Source organism: Ipomoea nil, unplaced genomic scaffold, assembly GCF_001879475.1.
Source record: "Ipomoea nil cultivar Tokyo-kokei standard unplaced genomic scaffold, Asagao_1.1 scaffold1378, whole genome shotgun sequence".
NCBI lineage: Eukaryota > Viridiplantae > Streptophyta > Magnoliopsida > Solanales > Convolvulaceae > Ipomoea > Ipomoea nil.
The window spans coordinates 6,549-22,520 of NW_017617806.1; the positions used below are offsets into that span (position 1 = coordinate 6,549).

The 15,972-nt window shown below is 40.2% G+C and overlaps 1 pseudogene; it reads right to left on the bottom strand.

The window, feature by feature from the left end:
• Positions 1 to 336: 336 nt before the first annotated feature.
• LOC109186045 overlaps positions 337 to 15,972 on the bottom strand; it is a 43,593-nt pseudogene continuing 27,957 nt past the window's right edge.

Genomic DNA, 15,972 nt, shown 5'->3' on the forward strand with positions numbered 1-15,972 from the left:
TGGTGAAGTATACAATTTTGTTCATTTTCCTACTCATTTTCTGAAAAATGAACCAAACACAGTTTTCTGTTGTGCAGCCAAACACGGGAAAAGAAAATATTTTTCCGAAAATGAGTCATTTTCCAGAAGTAATTTTCCTGCTTTCTAAACGGACCCTAAAAGACCAACTGGAGAACAATTAAAGGATCTATTCACAAAGGCCCTAAATAGAACTTGAGTTTGTTATTTGTGTAACAAGTTGGCCATAATTAACATCTATGTACCAACTTGAGGGAAAGTGTTATGGAATGTACATATATTATTAGGTAGCATGGAAATTTATAAGGAATTCAATAACATAAGGAAATAATGTCTTATTTCCTTCTTAGAGGTCTTTTAGATGTACATATAGAACTGTGTATTCACCTTTCTATTCACTGATTCAGAAACCTTCTCTTCACTTTCTCAGGCACTGACAATACCACAGTTGAATGCATTACAGCTCACAATACGAGCCACAGAAAGGACAAGGACAATGAGTGTTGTCAAATTTCAGCTTGATTGATTACGTACTACACAATTGGGGCATATGTACAAAACAATTAACATATCCTCTGTTTTTCTCCAACATTGTCATGATAAGTTTAGCCACTCTTTTAATTTGTTTAAAAATCTACCTTAGGCTACTTTGGTGCAAAAGATGCACATGGCACCGGCCTTGCTCTTTAGCCTGGTCAATTGCAGACAAAAGTGTGTGTAGAAAGTCCGTTGCCCTTTCTTTTGATGTAAAGAGCAAGTCAGTTTGGAATAATGGAAGAGGAGCACGAGGATTATTGTTCCAGCTTCGCTTGCCTTCTGTTCCCCAACCTCTTTTCTGCTGATTCTGCTTCATTACTATATCTGACCTACTTCCTATGATATGCACCACCTCACCATCATTATCAGCATGGATGATGCTATCCATTCCAATCTCCATGTCTATCACCCATTCCAGGTTAGCAGGAACTCCACGAAACTCGGGCTTACCCAAATTTTCCAAACTTTTGCTACTGACAACTAAGATGAGTCTCTCAGTGATGATTACAAATCTCCCATCCTCTTTGAGTGCATTACAGATGACTAGGACCTCATCCTTGAGATTTAAACTATCATCAACCTCCTGGAGTACAGATGATCCAATTGCTTCCTCCCAACAGTATGGCCTCAAGGGGTATTCCCTGCTTAAATGCCTTGGCAAACGAACCCTAAAGCGGTGGCATCCACTGTGATGCCGCTTGCTCCAATTTCTAATGCTTTGTGCTGTTTTACCAGTGATATCAAGGACACTAGCAGTAGGTTTTGCCACGAGTCCCGTCACACCAAGGGCTATACCTGGAACAAAGGAAAATCTTAAAACATGAATTAAACCTCTCACGCAGCTTGCAAACACCATTACCACAGCGATAAATTAATCTAGAAATTAATCTTCAACTAGTAAGTAATACCTGAGACTACTCCTGGAAGTCCATGTTTTTCAGCCCCCTTTATAGGTGATTGTAGTAGACCAGTTAGTCCCTGAGTATCAACACAACAAACTTCAAAAAAGGTAAAAACAAGGAGATAAAGTAAACTTGCAAGACTCAGAACTTTCTATATTACTATACAGCCATACAGGTTAAATTATTTGATGAGGTGTACTAAGAAATTCTAGCACGTCAGTGCCATGAAAAGTAGACAAATCAAACAAATAAAAAGAATGGATAAGAAGAGGAAACTAAAATCAATGTAGCTATGAAGTGCAAGCAAATACCTCCAGGAATTCATTTATTACACCTTTACTCTGGGCGGATATTCCTTTCTGGGGTCTATCCATATTTGCTATACTGTGGTCATCAAATGTAAATGCAACAATGCCCTACATTGTTAAGGTTGAATTGCATTTTAGATAAAATAACCACAGGATTTACAATTCTCAAGTGTTAGACAAAGGCAATCATAAACCTTCTGTGCAGCCTTGCTAAATTGAGTGGCTGTATCACTTATTGCATAGACAGTGTTGCTCAAGAGACTGGAGGTGCCTTGTGCCATGCCTTTAATAAGTCCTGCACGACTCTGCAGAAGCAATTTTGAGCCTAGTATTAGAAGAGAAAATTTGATTAGTGAACAAATCATATACGTATAGTACCTGGAAAACACTTTGCAAAGGAGCTGATAAGAAATCTTTGATGCCAAGAGTTACACTCCTTGCGAACCCCATTGGATTACCTATCACTCCAGCTGAACCAAGCACCTGTAATGCAATCAACAACAAGTCCTGGTTGCTACTAAATTCAAACCTTTTTGGTTGCAAAATTAGAAGAGGGTCTATAGAAATAATTGTAGCAAAACAGGAAGCTTTTGGAGAAGTGCAGATCACGTTGGAAATTCTGGATTGTTATCAATTAGAACATGTCAAAGAAGTAACTTCATACTTGGTCAACAAAGAAAATGTGCACAATGAAAAATTTGTACATAAATTGCCAGAATAGCAAATCAGGAGACAGAACACTTTAAGTGGCACCTTGGTTTTTGTTTCTTGTATTTTATTGTTATTCACATTATAATAGTCCATTCTCAATACAATGCTGTTTTGTTTCCTTTGGTTGAATGTGCAGCAGAAACCTACTAATCAATGGTCAAGGGTTCCAAGGACACTAGAGAGTAAAGCACAGTATTTCAATTGGATCTTTCAACTAGTCTTCATGATTAAGGATCCTATGGACTCTGGAGCCTTCAATGGGTTCTAGGGTTGAAAGTATAAGACATCATATTCTCATCTTTCTTTTGTATGGTGTCACTAGGTAAATAGCCTGGCATCGACAAAATGAAGCACATCATCATTGTAGAACCAAGTGGAAAATAATTACCATCCTAATATCCTCCTGTAATGGGTGTAAATAACAAATATGTACATTTACCTTCAACTCATTATATATGCATATAGGCATTCCAAACATAAAATGCAATGGAGAATACAACTAACCAATAAAGTACCTTTAGCTGATGGTTTGATATGAGGTATTTTTACAGGGTTCTAGCATTTAAATATTTGAACACTGAGCTCCTTGTGATGAGAACCACTAACCTTATACATTTCATGAAGAAATTGTCTACTGTAATGCCCAATGAGGATCTCTTGGATGGATTCCCAGCTAGCTAGTTGATGTGATAGAATCAAATGTTTGAGATGAATTTGTGCTCCCTCCACATCAGCAAGTGCCATTAGACCACTCTGTAATTCTTAGTGTCACAGGGCTTGAATTGAAAAAAGTTATATAAATATAATTCTAATTGCAACAATAGCAAAAATGCACTGCCCTTTGGCACTTCATATGCTAAAATCATTGAAAAATGTTTATACTGTATGAACTTCTGAGTCTCGGATATGCATGGCACCTTCACCAATCACCACTTACATGAACAAGAGATTCACCAGATGTAAGGACCCCATTTCGAAGCATCCAAGGACTGCTAGAAAAGCTGCATGAAAAATTCATGCTGCATAGAATCAAGTTTTGTACACAGTACACTACAAGCATGACTAGTGGGAAGAATGACTTACCTTAAAGTCAGTTTGATTGAGGACATATCAAGAAATTCAACATATATTTTCTTCTGCTTTCTGGCCAGAAGGTGAATCTGCTGCCATGGTGCACCAATAGGGATTATTGGAGGCAGCAAAGAGTTCTTGCTGCTTTCATGAAATAAAGTAATGTTTGATACAGGGTGCTGCTTAGAATTTGAATTCAGAGGTTCAAAGTCTAGAGAGCAGGAATGGATAGACAAATCCGATTCCAAATCAGAAAATATTGGATGTAGGGTTGGACTCATATGCTGCAACACTCTGCTCTGCAACCTTGAAGATACTGACTTGATAAAGTCAAACAAGCTCAATATCACTTCTTGATCAAGTTCTAGATGAAGTTCAGCCACTCTGCAAGTACAAAGCATGTAACATGTCAAGGAATGACAAAACTAGCAAAAATTTTCACAGCCGCTGGTGCAGAAAACAAACCTTAAGCCTATATATTCAAATGAAACCAGTGAAAGATATTTGTTCCTCCACTTTGCTACAACTACAGAGAATGCAGGTTCCTGGGTCCCAATAGCTGCATCTCTTGTATCTCTACTGGTAATGCCAATATTATGGTCAAAAGATAGGATGACAGGGTAAGGAGTACCAGGCAACTGGTTATCGATTTGCAAAGACATAATTTGCAAGGAGAACTTTTGTTGATCTAGACTCTGCCCAAAATTCATGGTAATGTTCCTTGCACAAGCAAAAAGCAATTCCTACAAAATAAAACCCACAAGATACCAAGGGTTACTTTTGGCACCTAAAACAAGGTTGTAATATCCTCTATATAAAATTTTAGGTACCTCTGGTATAGAATTTATTAAAGATATTCCAACAAAGGGAATGTCAACCACAATTCTCTCCTTGAAGTGAGCAACAGATTCAAGCTTCCTGGCATGATTTCCTTTATCTTTAAACTGTGGGAGACATGGGCCCTTTGAATCGTTTAAATCATGGCAGCTTGAATCAATAATGCGAAGAACCTTATCACGAGGGAAAAAGAAAGAAACATTATTTTACAGGGAATAAATAAACAAAAGTATTTACACCCCCATAATCATAAAATAAGCACCTTAGTTGCTCCTTCAGAACAGACAGAAACAAGCAGAGTTCTTTCAGGTTTCTGTAAAGAGTAAGCAGATATTACAAGCTTAACAAATGAAACAAGCTCAGCAAGCAATGAAAAAATATACAAATTATTATTGTTGATGGTGATGTTATTATTATCACTTTGAATCCCAGAATAAAAGGATTACAGTTATAAAAGCAAAAGACAGTAGTAAAAGAGCATTAATAACAGACATCGGAAGGTACCTCAGAAGTAGCTGATAAACAAACAGGTGTGTAGTCCTTTACGTCATCAAGAGTATATGATCCTACGACACGTTCACCAGGAACCTTACAGATTTCAAGAAAAATTACTCATGTATGTCCACCAGATGTCATTCATCTGTCAAATGTAGCAGATCATACCTCAACAGTTAAACGATGCGGGTAACAAGGTTCATCCCATGCATAAGGGCAAGAACTGTAGGAGTAAATCATCGTTTCAAAAGCCTCACACCTTTGTTGGTAAACGCGTAGTCTCTGCATCTCGTCAAAGACATCATGTCAGATAATAAGTATATCTGATATTTGACGATGGATATCTTAATTCAAGAGTAAAGAAAAACTTCAAAAATTTAAATGCAAGTTACTATGTTGAACTGCATTATTTCATGAACCAGCAGCATATACTGTGATTGCTCTCTAGAATTGGAGCATAAATTGCCTTAATATTTTGGGAAAGCAACAGCAAAGTTGTAAGAGCAAAGCACATCATCTCAACCATTTTATGTATACACAAAGAACTAAATAGATTATAAGAATAAAGAAAATTGAATACATATTAGAAAAAGGTTGATTGAGCAGCTGTCAGAGTTGATTTGCATGAATACCTTTGCAACACAAACCTGAGGCATAAAGCTTACTGTGCAAATACTGGCATAACGCACTAACCTCCTTTGAGAAATTATCAATCCTGTATGGCATAAAGCCTGTGTCATCATCTGACAAAAGAATCAGGTTTGTCCCAGAGTTTCCACGTGGGCTTCCAACAATCTTTTCATCTCTAATGGAGAAATCAGCACTTTGCACTTCTACGCGAATCATATTAACAGCACCAGAAACAAAGTTTCTCATTTTCACCTGAGTATCACCTAAATGTTCAGGCAAGAAGCATCCTGACCATTGCCATCCAGGTTCAACAAAACGAAAAGAAACTAGTAATTCTCTGCAAAACATTGAAACAAAATTCTTAGAAGTATAGGGTGCAGATTGTGGGCAAGTATAGCCATAATGATGGCCAATAGGCTGAGAAGCACCTCTACTTTCAGGACATCCATTTTCTGAGAACTCTTTCTAGAGTGTTGAATAGTAGAAAGATTCATTGTATTCAACTCAAAAGAACTGTACAAACATCTACTATTTAAATAGGAATATGCTATTAACCTAATGGGCCTATTTCTAAAAGGACCTAGGGTTTCAACACTCCCCCTCAAGCTGGAGAGTATAAATCATATGCTCCAAGCTTGTTACAAATATACTCAACCCTTGGAGCTCTAAGGGGTTTTGTCAAAATATCAGCCAATTGATCTGCAGAGTTGACAAAGCTTGTTTTGATACACCCTGACACAATCTTCTCTCTAATGAAGTGACAATCAACCTCAATATGTTTGGTTCTCTCGTGATAAACTGGATTTGAGGCAATATGTAGAGCTGCTTGGTTGTCACATATCAATGTCATTTGAGCAACCTTGCCACATTGCAACTCTTGTAGTAAGTGCTTCAGCCACATAAGCTCACACGTGGCAAGGGCCATGGCTCGGTATTCAGCTTCAGCATTGGACCTGGCAACAACATCTTGCTTCTTACTTTTCCAAGATATGAGATTACCACCAATGAGTACACAATAACCCGAAGTAGAGCGCCGGTCAAACGGACAACCAGCCCAATTTGCATCAGAATACCCAACAACCTGAGCATGTCCTCTATCTTCATATAGTAAACCTTGTCCTGGTGCTCTCTTGATATACCTTAGAACCCGAAAAGCACCATCCCAATGAGTATCACAAGGATTCTCAAGAAACTGACTCAACACACTAATTGCAAAAGAGATATCTGGTCGTGTGATTGTGAGGTAATTCAATTTTCCAATTAATCTCCTATATCGTTCTCGGTCAAGTAATGGCTCCCCTTGTCTTGGTAAAAGTTTAACATTCGGACCCATTGGATTATCTACCGGTCTATAATCCAACATGCCAGTTTCTTCTAAAATATCCAGTGCATACTTTCTTTGAGAAATGACAATACCACTACTAGACTGGGCTACTTCAATTCCAAGAAAGTATTTCAGCTTACCCAAATCCTTAGTCTGAAATCGACTGAAGAGATACTCTTTCAACTGAGATATGCCCTCCCGATCACTCCCTGTAATAACAATGTCATCCACATATACTACAAGGTATATGCATTTCCCATTAGAATGACGATAGAAAACAGAATGATCAACTTCACTTCTAGTCATACCAAACTCACATACCACAGAGCTAAATCTTCCAAACCAAGCCCGTGGAGATTGCTTCAAACCATACAAGGAACGACGAAGTTTACATACCAGACCAGGCTCCCCCTGAGCAACAAACCCAGGTGGTTGCTCCATATAAACCTCCTCTTGAAGATCGCCATGTAGAAAAGCATTCTTGATATCCAATTGGTGTAAATCCCAATGATTGATTGCTGCCAAAGATAAAAGTAATCGAACTGATGCAATTTTAGCTACAGGAGAAAAAGTATCAGTGTAATCCAGACCAAAAATTTGAGTGTAGCCTTTTGCCACCAGTCGTGCCTTAAGGCGATCAATCTTGCCATCAGGGCCCACCTTCACAGTATAAATCCACCTACAACCAACAACGGTTTTACCAGGAGGGAGGGGAACCAACTCCCATGTGCCACTAGACTCCAGGGCCTCCATCTCAGTGAACATGGCTTGGCGCCAATCGGGATCCGAGAGGGCCTCACGAGTGGATTTAGGTATAGACACAGAAGAAAGGTGAGAAAGGAAGGCAAAGTAAGGAGAAGATACACGATGATAACTCAAAAAGGTATATATAGGATGAGGGTTACGAGTAGAACGTGTACCTTTCCGGATAGCAATGGGTGCCTCAGTGGGATCAGCGTCAGATTGCAATTGAAGTGGTGGAACCGCAGCCGGAGGAGGATCGGGTGGCATGGGTGAGTCAACAGGAGCCTCAACAGACACAGGGCGAGGACGGCGATGGTAGACTTGAAGGGGGCGGTCAGGAGCAATTGGAGGATTATGATCTTGAACAAGAGGAAGTGAACCAAGATAAGGAAGAGGGAGAACCTCTGAAATAGAGACTGCGTTACCTGGTGTGGGCTGGAAAAAAGAAGTAGACTCAATAAATGTGACATCAGCAGACACAAACGACGATTAAGTTCTGGAGAATAACACCGATAACCCTTTTGGTGCCAGGAATAACCTAAGAAAACACACTTGACAGCTTTAGGGGCCAATTTCGAATGCCCAGGAGTCATGTCATGAACAAAACAAACACACTCAAAAACCCGAGGTGGAAGAAGGAAAAAATCAACAGAAGGATACACAATGGAATATGGCGTTTCATTGTTTAGGACTGAGGATGGCATGCGATTTATCAAGTAACACGCAGTAAGAATAGCATCAGCCCAAAAATGATGAGGAACATGAGAATGAACTAACATAGTGTGAGCAATTTCAACTAAATGTCGATTCTTACGCTCAGCCACCCCATTCTGCTGAGGTGTGTAAACACACGACCGTTGGTGTAACATACCCCGAGAAGTCATATAGGATTGAAAGGGGTTAGAGAGATATTCTTTAGCATTGTCACTACGCAGAACACGAATGGGTTTACCAAATTGAGTTTGTATTTCAACACAAAAATTTTGAAAAATCTGGAATAACTCAGAACGATCTTTCATAAGGAACAACCAAGTACACCTAGAATAATCATCTGTAAAAGTGACAAAGTAACGAAACCCCAAAGCAGAATTGACACGACATGGACCCCAAACATCAGTATGGACTAAATCAAAAAGAGACGCAGCCCGATTATTGACTCTCCGTGGAAAGGATTTACGTGATTGCTTTCCAAGGTGACACGACTCACAATCTAATGACTCTATAGATAAACCTGGAACCATCCGTCGAAGTTTGGAGAGACTAGGGTGGCCCAAACGACTATGGAGAAGCAAGTGAGAATCTGTAGAAGCATAGGCAGCAAGATCACCACCACGGAGGTAATAGAGGCCTTGTGACTCAATCCCAGTGCCAATCACCTTCCCCGTACTACGGTCCTGCACAACAACCGAATCCGCACAAAAGGTTACAGAACAATTAAGGGTACGGGTGATTTTACTCACAGAGATAAGGTTGAAAGGACTATTAGGAACATATAAAGGGATAGGATAAACTGATTTTAAAGGGAAAGATGGCATAGGATGAGCCTGACCAACACCGGCAGCTGGTGTTTGATTGCCATTAGCTAAGGTAACCATGGGCAAAGCCTTAGACTTTGTGACATTAGTTACCAGAAATATGGTCTGAGGCACCTGTGTCTAGAATCCAAGTATTTGTGTTACTAGCTTGAGAAAGACACAACAAAGAAGAGGTACCAACGGCGAGAGATGAAGCCATAATATTATTCAAAAGGAAAGGGAAAAACTGCCTCAAAGGATGGTTGACCGGAAAGTTGACCGTTGACCGGTGAGTTGACCGTTGACCGGCGAGTTGACCGGCAGAGATGAGAAAACGGAAAACACAGTCTGAAGCATTTTCTCGAGACGAATCCAACGGTGGTAACGTTGTCACGATCGGAGGTCGGTACAGGCAGATCTGGCCGGAAAACAGTGGCAGGTCTCGGTGACGGCGGCGGCGCGTGCGGCGGCAGACGGCGACCGGACTTCGGGCTTTGGCTCGCGACGAGGCTCCGGTGAGGCCTGTGGTCTTGGTTTGGGAGAAGAACCACCAAGCAGATGTCCAAAAGCAAAAAAAACAGTAGCGGCGGCGTGAACTCCGGTGGCGGCAGCGGGAAAGAAAGCGGAATTATTATTTAAGGTTTAGGCTCTGATACCATGTTGAATAGTAGAAAGATTCATTGCATTCAACCCAAAAGAACTGTACAAACATCTACTATTTAAATAGGAATATGCTATTAACCTAATGGGCCTATTTCTAAAAGGACCTAGGGTTTCAACATAGAGTATTATGATGTCCTCATTAGGAGGGAAGTAAAGGTGCTTTTTGTGGAAAACATTTAATCTTATTTTCAGCGAGAATTGCAAGTTGTTTGTGCTTTGAATTGTTCATTTCTTATTTCTCAGTTTCCGTTCACATTAGAGGACATTTTGTCTTTATTTCCATTTATTACTCACTTTTGTTAGACAATGAACTCAACTTGTATATTTCTATATGTTCTGTGTATATGTACAAGGGAGTGTAGAGCTATTTATTATACAAGACAAGAGCTAATCCTAGCCGTAGATTTCAAACACCTAAACCTAAGGCTAAGAGAGATCCTCTCAACTAACACCCTATTCCTCTAACACTCCCCCTCAAGTTAGAGCATCCAACTTGTTACATATGTATCACATGAACCATAGGACTCCACACCTAGACTCAAAACTTCCAAGGCTAACACCCAAGTCTTGAACCACTCGAACAACCTTCGAACCACGTTGTGCCAAACCAGTCCACAACGGACCTTGTCGCACCAACAACACTTCTACAGAGCCAACAAAAGCTAGCCCAATCACCACAACGCCGCACCTGCCTCTCACACCCCACACCCTTATCACCGCTGCCTAACACCATAGCGTACTTGCCTCTCACTCCACAAACCCTAACACTCCCCCTCAAGTTAGAGCATCCAACTTGTTACATATGTATCACATGAACCATGGGACTCCACACCTAGACTCATAACTTCCAAGGCTAACACCCAAGTCTTGAACCACTCGAACAACCTTCGAACCACGCTGTGCCAAACCAGTCCACAACGGACCTTGTCGCACCAACAACGCTTCTACAGAGCCAACAAAAGCTAGCCCAATCACCACAGCGCCGCACCTGCCTCTCACACCCCACACCCTTATCACCGCTGCCTAACACCACAGCGTACTTGCCTCTCACTCTACAAACCATTAGCGCTGCTAGACCACAGTGCACCTGTCCCTCTCACCATGCACCCTTATCAACGTTGCCTCACACCACAGCGTTTCCCTGGTGCATGCACGTAAACCGATTCACTCTGAATCATTCTCTAGCCGTCGGCCTCCCCCGCGGCATATGCTAGGTCCGCCCCACTCCTGGCACCTGTGCTGCCCACTCCTGCAGCACCCCTGTTTACGCACACTAAACATGCTGAACTTGACTCAACTCAGACCCTAAAATTGCTCCCATACCAAATTAACTTAAAACGAGCGACAAACTATGACAAACCAAACACAAAGCTCAAGACTTATTAATACGATAAACAAAAGAACCTACTGCCTAATTATTCCTCGTCAGCAGCACAAACCTAACCACACATTATGCTTCCAATTAATTTCCAGAAGCATTCATCAACTAGACCTCCACGCCATTTTTTATTTGTAGCCATGAGACCACCCAGCTTCGTGGACCTACCTACCATCTCTCTCTCGATCGTCTCTCTCTCGCTGGTTCCCCTCCATCTCTCTCGACCAGCAGCAATTCCTCCGACGCGCAGCTCCCTCCAGCGACCTCTGTTTCTTCCTGGCGTGCACAACAGATCCGGTGAGCTTGGAAGCTTCTCTCTGGCAAACTCTGCTGCCTGTGTTGCTTGACGAAATGGGATCGCCAACACGTTTTGCTGGAAAAGTCACCGGAAATGACCTCACGTGCCTCCACCACCACCCCAGACCTCTTGGGCTCATAGAGACGAGCCGGCCGGTACCAGCCTCGACCGGAGAAGATGCCAGAATAGTGTGCACGCGCCGGCGCGTGGCGTCGGAATCCTAGGACTGCGCCGGCACGTGGCGGCGCATGAGAACTCCGGTGGCTGCTCCGCTTTTTCCGACGGCGTCGCCTCTTCTTTCCGACCAAAGCCCACTAACCACTCACCTCAGTCTCGCTCTAATACCATGTTAAACAATGAACTCAACTTGTATATTTCTACATGTTCTGTGTATATGTACAAGGGAGTGCAGAGCTATTTATACAAGACGAGCTAATCCTAGCCGTAGATTTCAAACACCGAAACCTAAGGCTAAGAGAGATCCTCTCAACTAACACCATATTCCTCTAACAACTTTCTTCAGGCAATCAATATACTTTTTTTTAATTTTTATAAAAAATTGACAGAATGAAATGAAAACTGATAATATTTGAAAAAGGACAAGGTATAAAAGTATAAGGTATTACACCTTGTTGTATCTGTCCATCGAATATGGGAATGTTGTCCAGCCTCCAATAGAAAAACAACATCAGTTCCCTTTTGCCTGTAGCACAGGTCCTTGTTGCAGGCATTACTGATCACATATCTGCAGAATTACGGTGATTTATGCACAATTACTAATGAGAAAGGATCAAGATTGTATACTAATTGCTGGCATGCTATTACGCTCCTGTCTTAGAATAACAAAAGTAAGGTCACACATAATGGTCTCAAGAGAGTACCTGGGTTGAAAAGTAATAATCTTTGTCCTTCCAGAAAATGGTGCAGCAACAGCACTAACAGACATTACGTACCCAGAACTTTTGGATGGTTGTGGAACAACAACAGAAGTTGAACCAGTACGGGGGACAAGGGAAAAAGCATTTGACCAAGACTCAGGGGCATTATGTGTAACACAAGCAGACAGGAATCTACTGACCTTAACTACAATTTTATCAGAAGAGAAACTTGAATCGGGAGAATACATGCAGCAATTAATCACGTCACTTTCATTTTCAAGGAAATCAGAAGACCTCAAGCTGGATTGGCTACTTGACCCTGACTGATTCTTGAAAGTAGAAGAAGATGATTTTTGAGTGTATAGACCGCGGTTATGTGAATACCGATGTACAACTGTGGATGAATGTAATGCCTTTGAATGATTATCAGATAATCTGTTGTCATTTGAATTCATGATAGGGTAACTGTTCGTGGATGATATTGGGAAGCTATTGTCATATGGAGCTATATCAGAATCAATAATAGGTGATAGGAGGCTAAGACCATCCTTCCTGCTTGGGACCAGGTCTTGCTTGTCCAAATCGTAACATGAAGGAACAATACAACAATGCCCCTTTGTCCCATTGACAGCATTGGATACAACAAGTGATAAACCCGTGCAATTATATAGTAGAAATGGAACAGAAATGCAAATTTCACGGGCCCCAGAGAATGCATCCATTACCTTCTCAAAAGTAATGCATAAAGGGCCTATGGAAGAAGGAAATTGTCAAATAAAAATTTTAAATAAGCAGTAACATGATGCAGCTTTACTATTTCGTAAGATCCAAAATCACACAGTTAACAATTAGAAATTACCGGAACTTGATTTAGAATCAAAGATGATGGTTTCCCACAGAGAAAATCTTGTTCCACTGAACTTAGCTGTCTCACAAAATGTTTCAGCACGTGGAAATTTTATAGCTGAAGGGTTAAATCCACGCAACTGGAAAGTAATTGTCAAGTCATGTGAAGAATCAATGTGAAAAAAGGAATTTTCCACCTGAAAAAAGATTAGTATATTGATGAAGATAAATAAGGCATAACAAAATCAATATATAAAATCTCTGCTGCAAAGAAATGATGCAAACCTCTGACAATATTGCAGAACTTGTAACACCTCCATTTTCTATTGTGATCGATACAGCCTCTGGGAGATAGTTTTTCAAAACTAGTGGGCTGCTTAGAGTCAACTGGTGGACATATCTCTTTTTTGATCTAATCATATCATGTGACAATTCATTACGAATTTCAGAAGAAGGTCTAAGTGTATCCCTATTGGACCGTAATGCACCCATCTTAGTTAGCCCAACTGAAGGTAAGCACCAATCATGAACAGATATGCAACAGCGGAATGGATCACTGCTTGGATGAGATGGATAGCAAACAAAGGAACGCAAGATGCTGATTCTACTCTCATGTGAAAGAATATTTTGAATATTATATGCTTCACTCCATAAGTAAGCATTGCCAAGAGGACGCCATCTCATGCGGCCTGCTTCAGCCAAATGGAGAGGAAGAGGACATTGCTGACCAGGATATATGGGATCCAGAATCTAAAATGAAAGAGTCATGTAGGTGTAAGATCTATATGACATCAAAATAAAATTTTAATTACATGGAATGAAGCAGTGGAACATCCTTTTTGCTTCTATAGAGATTACCTTCGGAGATACACTAAATGGAATATCCAACCGTACTTCAAGTGGTTCTGAAGTTGCATTTGAGAGTAACACCTGACCAAATATATTTCAGAGGCAGCTACAAAACGGAAATAAACAAAACTGAAATTATGCCAATTGTTGGTAGTAAATGTGCTTACCGTTGAGTACAACTGCACCATCTTAGTATAAGGCTGAATGGAAACATCAATAACTACGGGAACAACAAATCCAGTTTCTGAACCTGTGCAAACTTGCCCTTCAATCTTTTTGAATATTTTTGAAGCATTTTCATTTGTAACAGCATCAGATTTACTTGATGATTTTGAAAAATCCACCTCAAAGTACCTCAGACCTACAAGATCCATTGAAATAGGACCAGATGGCATTGATGTTCCCTCAAGTTGAATAGAGATATAATGATGAGCTGCCTCTGCTGATTGCCCATCACTAAGTTTATCTGAGGTTTGAGCATAGTTTACAGTGTAGATGTTGTTTTTCTGGAGTTTCTTCCACATCAATAGGAATAGAAAAACCTGGTTGCAAAAGCTTTCCACTTTTTGTAAGTGATACTGAAAAATTACTGCTGGCTTGCTGCCCTTTATAGACATAAAAACTTAGAGGCAAGGAAGTCAAATTCTGTAGTACATATGGAGCATGTCTTCTGCCATCCAAATTCACATTTAAACGAGAACTATGCAAGTTTAGGCTTTCTGAACTAGTCCTAATCTCTGCTGTGTTCCAAGCATCTCTAATTACCTCAGTGGTCCTAGAAGCAACCTTCACAAATGGAGATTACAACAGCTTGTCATCAATCACTTCAACCAATCTTTTTTGGGATAAGGGTCAAATAAGCCCTTGAACTATTCATGAAAGTGCAATTAAGCACTCAAACTAGAAAAAGCTCCAATTAGACACTTGAACTTAGAAAAAAAGTGCAAATGTGCAATTAACCCCATTTGACCTGTTATTACAGGCAACAAAACATATTGACATGGCATTCCAATCACCTTTAACTTGGGAGGTTACCTGCAATAACAGATCAAATGGGTAAATTGCACTTTTTTCTAAGTTCAGGTGTCTAATTGGAACTTTTGCTAATTCGAGGGCTTAATTGTACTTTCATAAATAGTTCAAGGGCTTATTTGACCCTTACCCCATCTTTTTTTTTAATATTTTATAAACTCCCCATATCGCTGCCACTTTTCTGGCAAGCCATGAATTTCAAGGCACATGACCCTGGAGATTATTTTATTTTTTTTTTGGGGGGGGGGGGGGGGGGGGGGGGGGGTTGGGGTGGGGGGAAGAGATGCAAGAAATCTAGAAAAACAGAGAAATAATAAATCTTACTTCCTCCAAATGATAATTCAAAATAAAAACAGAAAAAGAGGGATTCAATTCATCTATAAATACTGGATTCAATTTGTTGAAGTGGACCAGTAATTAGCTCACTTGGTGTTTTTGGGTCATCATTGAGAACATTAGCTCAATTAGAGTGCAAACGGTCAAACAAAATAATAAGCAATCATTCAAGATGTAGAAATCGTATACTTGGTGTTGTGAAAGAATATATTTTGGTCAACTTGTAAGGCTATTTGAAGACATCTGTAAATACTAGACTAGAAATGAGGGCCTTTGAAATCACCATTTCATTTTCTGTAACTATCCAAAGATTCGTAAAAATAGAGCTATTCTAAACAAAATTGTGGAGCTTTGGTTATTTTTCCCAATCTTATGGTTTACACATTTAATACATTCCACCCATTTATCTTATTTCCATATTTAACTGGCACTATGTTGAATAGTAAGGAGTCAAAGTTAGGGAATTTATTTTAGGAAAATATTTTAGGAATAATGGAGAGGTTGAGGGTGATTTTCAGTATCTCCTATAAATCAGTTCTTGATTTTCAGTTACCAATTTTTTAAGGGAAGAATTAAGCTAATTAGTTCTTTCCTTTATTAG